Source organism: Egretta garzetta, unplaced genomic scaffold (assembly GCF_000687185.1).
Source record: "Egretta garzetta isolate BGI_Z169 unplaced genomic scaffold, ASM68718v1 scaffold422, whole genome shotgun sequence".
NCBI lineage: Eukaryota > Metazoa > Chordata > Aves > Pelecaniformes > Ardeidae > Egretta > Egretta garzetta.
This window is the reverse complement of record NW_009258888.1, coordinates 82417-87526: the sequence shown is the minus strand read 5'-3', so window position 1 is coordinate 87526 and position 5110 is coordinate 82417.

Sequence of the window (5110 nt, the reverse complement as noted above, 5' to 3'; positions counted from 1 at the left end):
AGAGGCAGATTCCCCCTGCTGCATCACAGCGTCGGGGCTGCCGTGGGCTTGTGGCATTTCCCAAAGCCTCCTGGCTTCCCGCAGCAGCCGTGGTATTAAATTAATCGCCCTCCTTCCCCGGGCTGCACCTCGCTGCCCTCTCCTTCCCCCAGCCCCTTGGGTCCAGCTGATCATGCATCAAACCTGAAATAGCCCTGTCTGGAGCACATCTCCTATTCTGCTCGAGTGATGGCAGCTGCCCGGTATGCAGTGTATCTGGTTTTCCTCCCGTGGACCTTGGCATGGCGTTTGCAGAGAGGCTGAGGACATGGGGACATCGCTGCTCCCCTCCGCAGGGCGCATCCCTGTTCTGATGGGACCCGGCCGGCTCTGCCCATGGGGTCAGGAAACCTCAGCCCCATTCAACCAAAGGTCCAGCGCTCAGTCTCACCCCAAAAACATTGCCCTGAAACATAAATCCACATTTCAAAGGACCATTAGTCCATTTTATCCCATGCTATCAGCTGGATCCTGTAAGATAAATCGCATAATTGGGTTTTTTTCCATGTAGCTTTTCATTTCCTAGCATCAAATGGATGCTTTTCCCTAAGCTGGGCTTCTCTTGCTGCATGGATTTTGGGAGCTCTGGCTCCTGCCAGCGCAGAGCTGGGACTCTGCTCCGTGCTGGGTGTCGTGGGAAGGAACGGATCCAGCTCCGGCTTTCCCTTGGCCATTCCCAAACCTGGGCAGAATTACTGGAGAAGGGTTTTTGGTGGGGCAAGGGGCTGCCGGAGGGGACTAACGTGCACGTTAGTCCCCTCCGGCAGCCCCTTGCCCCCAAAAAACACCTTTCTGATGGAAAGGATGCACCGGAGCATGAGCATCATCACCAAGACCTGCATCCTAGAGCATCCCATCCCCGGGTCTATCTCCACTCGGGTCTTTCCCAAATCCTGCTTTGTTTCTTTATTATTATTTTTTTTTCCCCCCAAGATGGAAAAAAAAAAAAAGTTCAGCGGTGAAATATATATTATTTGCATGTGTATTTTTCTAAAAAAAGAATATAATAAAATAAAAAAATAGCCATAAACCTTTCCCGACTGGGCCTGCGTGAAGGATGGGGGGAGAGAGAGAGAGAGATTGGAATAAATTGTCTTAAAAATGACTTTGCCCCTGTGTTTTAATCAGGTGGATCTCCTCCACGCTGCTTGCTCGGCCTCGATGGTCCCTGGCGCCTTCCCCAGCTCAGCCCCCGCCGGCTTCTCCTTTTTGATGGCCTACTTTTTTAATAGGGAAAAATTGATGCACCTTTTAAAGAAATGTTAGTGTTTGCCCCGGAGCCAGCTAGGCACACGAAGGAGATTTAATTTTTATTTTCTTTTCCCCGGTGCGTTCAATCTCTGCCAGTCACTGCCGATCTGACGGCGGAGCTGAGATCCTGCTCTGGCCTCAGGACATTTGATTTCAGTGTATTTAAAAATCAATTACTCAGTATTATCTTATTAAAAAAAAAAGATGTTCCCTTAGATTAATGGGCTGGGAGTGTCATCTTCCACCCAGGCTTCGGAGACAACGTCCCCTCAGGTCTCCATGCGGCCGAGCTGAGCCTTGCAGTGCTGGTTTCTCTCTCGATGGCCCAGGAGCAGGGTTTCATGGCCACGTTTCTCTTAGGCAGAAGCTCGCCTTGCTCCTTCCTTTTTTTAATCCCCCTCCTCGGAGCACTCTCCAGATTCACCATCGGAGGAGGGACCCCCACCAGCCCGTGCTCAGATGTCTTCCCTGGGGTTTTACAGGGGTATGTGCTGGCGGGCTATGGAAAACCATACGCCACGTGCCCCGGGACAGCTTTCATTCCCTCCGCCTGAGGAATCACTTATCGCCGTGCCTGATAAGCTGGTGTGTGTAAGAAAAGGGGTGCTTCTTCCTTCAGTATTCGCTCAGCTCCGGGTGCTCTTTGCAGCGGGTGCACCCCCAGCACCCCCCGATTTTGCTGGCTGCACTTGCAGAATGGTATAGAGGGGCTATAGGGGCAGCACCTATAGAAGAGGAAGTGAGATCCTCGGCCACTTAGCCCCAAGCTGGGTGGTCTCCCGGCCTCCCTGAAGGAGCAGCATCCCTGTCCCCCTCGCCGGGTGGTGGTCACCGAGCCCACGTGGCCTTTAATGCATGAGAAACGAGGGGTGATAAACGAGGCGAGGGGCAGCTGGGGGAGGGCACCCTGCCCCGGAGGGGCGTTGGCTGAGCTGAGACCACCCTCAATTTAAATCCCCAAAGGTGGGTTAGACCTGCTGTGACAGGGGTAACTGCAGGAGGAGACCCCGGCAAAGGTAAGAGCAGCGCTGGAGGAGGACGGTGCGGCACACCATGGGCACAGCCTGCATCCCCATCCCTCCCTGCGGGGTATTGGTGACATCCTTCCCACAATGGCTTTTGGAAAGCGGATACAGTCCTCGGATGGTGACACCCATCCATTAAACCCGGGGTTAAGCGTGGCCTGGTGGCCTCCAGCTCTGCTCCTTCAAGCCTAAGTGCAGCAGGCAGCTCTCAGCCTCCTCTCCCTCCCTCGAGGGATAAAAAGGACGCTTGCTTGCTGGGCTCTGGGAGTTTTATTGCGTCTCTATTAAAGCTGTTAAAAATCTTTCCATTGTAGCAGTGTCTGGGAGTGATAAGTATTCATAACAGAGGAGATTCAAGATGGGTTTGGTTGTAAAAACACCTCTAAGCTGGCTGGATTTATGGCTGTTAAATCATCCCTTTTCTCATCTGTCACAGCCTTTTCAGATGTTCATCACTGAACAACAGCAAAGTTGGGGCCATAATTTGTGCCACAGCGTGTGGAGCAAGAGGGAGGGGAGTCCTTTCCATCAGTAACTACCTCGTGATTTATGGGGACCGTCTCTTATTCTTTTTATTTTTTTTTTTTCCTGGAGCAGGAGATGCTTTGGCTCTCCCTGGCTGCTCTCCCCCGCACGCTGCCACGAGCTTGCTCGGCCTGCTGAAGGCAGGCAAGGGCTGGGGGGATTTAGAGCCATGCTGGAAAGTTTGACAGCAGCGTTTGGGGAATTCGGGGCCGGCCTTTGCCCGCAGCGGGCTCTGCAATGCGAGGCTGCGCCTCTCCCCGTGCTGGGGCTCTGCTTTGGGGCTGCATCTCCCCGTCCTCCCCTTGCTTTGGGCTGAAGCATGGGAAAATCCCACCGATGCCCCCCGCCGCAGCCTGCAAAGAGCCTGGCTTTAGGTGAGCCGGGAGGTAGCAAGGTCTCCTCGTCTTGCCACAGCAGCCTAAAACTTAATTGGCGCTTTGCAAGGCGGTGCTGCGGGAGATGCCTGTTCTCCCTTTCCATCGCTGCAGTGCATCTTAAAAGAGGAAAATCTTTTGGGGGGAAAAGCTCCCAGCTTTATCCAGGTGCCGGCAAGCCTCGCTCAGCCGCAGAGCATCCAGGATGCGACCAAAGGCCAAAGCGGTGCTGGCAGGCACCGGGTGCTGCTGCGCCAGGGCCAGCATCCCTCATGGTACCAGCCTGGTACCCGCAAAGTGGGACCCCAAAAGCATCTGCCAGGGGCTGGTTTGCCCCCCGGTTTTTTTGCCAGGTGCGCCGGTAATCGGTTTCGTAGCCCCATCATGTGTCTGCCAAGTGAACTGCATGGCTGGCTCCCAGCTTTCTGGCCCCTGGGTCGGGCAGCGCTTGGCCCGCTACCGCCCATGGGCGTTCAAACAAAATGTGCGGCTGCTGGTGCCTTCGAAGCCAGGAAAAATTCCCAGCAGCTGTAGCCCTATCCCATTGGAAAACCCACTGGTGTGACGGGGGGGTTTCTGCGCAGTGCAGAGCAGGAGTCGATTTGCAGCCAGGGGACCCCGGCCGTCGCCCCGCCGTGTCCCCCGGTACCCAGCCGTGCTGCCACAGGGCGTGTGGGCAGCGGCGGATGAATAGTGAGGATGAGGGTGAAACAGGCTGCTCGGGGGGGACACTGCCCAAGGCACGGGGGCTGGGGTCCAGGGCTGGGTTTTGCAGGAGGCCCACAGAAGTAACGGGCCATGCTTAGCTGGCTGCAGCGTTCCCCTCTTCAGATTCTCTGATGTCTAATATGGGGTGGCTCAGCCTTACCTCGGTGCTTCGGGGCTCTCTCCACTAAATGCTGCTGAATTTCCTAGGGATTGGAGGAAGGAGACCTGTTGAAATCCCCGTATTCCTCCCTCCAGGCACAGAGCATCTCCAGGAGATGTTTCTTCTTGTCCTATGGTAAGTGTATAAGAAAACCCAGGTTACTCATCGGTGTCCCTCCATTGGAATGGGGGGATGCTTAGCTTAACTTTGAGAGACTGATCCCACCACTAAAGCATTTGATTTCATCCTTCTCTGAATTATTTACAACTGAAATTGGAAGATTCCCATGGAGAAACATGGCTTTGATTTTTATTTATTTCACCCCTCCCCCCCCCGCCCCCCCCAGGAGCCTCCACTTTTTTATCTGATTTACAGCAGCACAGGGATGCTGCTGGGAAGAGATGCGCCGCGGCTCCTCTTTCGGGAGGGCTCGAAGGCAAAGCTGAGTCACCGCGTGCACGGACAGAGCTGCAGATAGGGCTCTGGACGGTAACGAAACACATCTGTCCTGTGTGGCCGCATCCCAGATGTGAGTCACATCCTCTTGCTCTGCACTTTCAACCCCAGACACTGTGGCTGGGCAAGGTCACTGCAGCTTCTTGGCCGGCCAGGGAGGTGCATGGTGGTGTCTTGGCTGAATTATTTTCATCCAAGCTCTGGTTTTTTGGGTGGTTTTGGGGTTTTTTTTGGGTGGGTTTGGGGGTTTTTTTTGTTGTGTTGTGGGGTTTTTTTTTTTCACTGCTGGTTCCCCAAAGGGCATCGAGCCCAGCTGTGAGCAGTCTTTGCCATGGGCTCAGCCTAACTTGCCCCTCCGCAAGCAGAGCGGGATGTGCAGCTCTGCAAAGGCTGGATAAGCTGGAAAATCCCAGTCCTTTCCTGCCAGCATGCATTTTTCTCCCCAGCAGATCCCTCTGGAGCTTGGTTGGGTACAGGGGCTTGGGGGTGCTTTTTTGGACGCAGTGCTAATGGGGGCTGAGCCCACAAGGCAGCTCCCCCCTCTCCCCCTGCCAGCAGCACGGCTGGGGGCG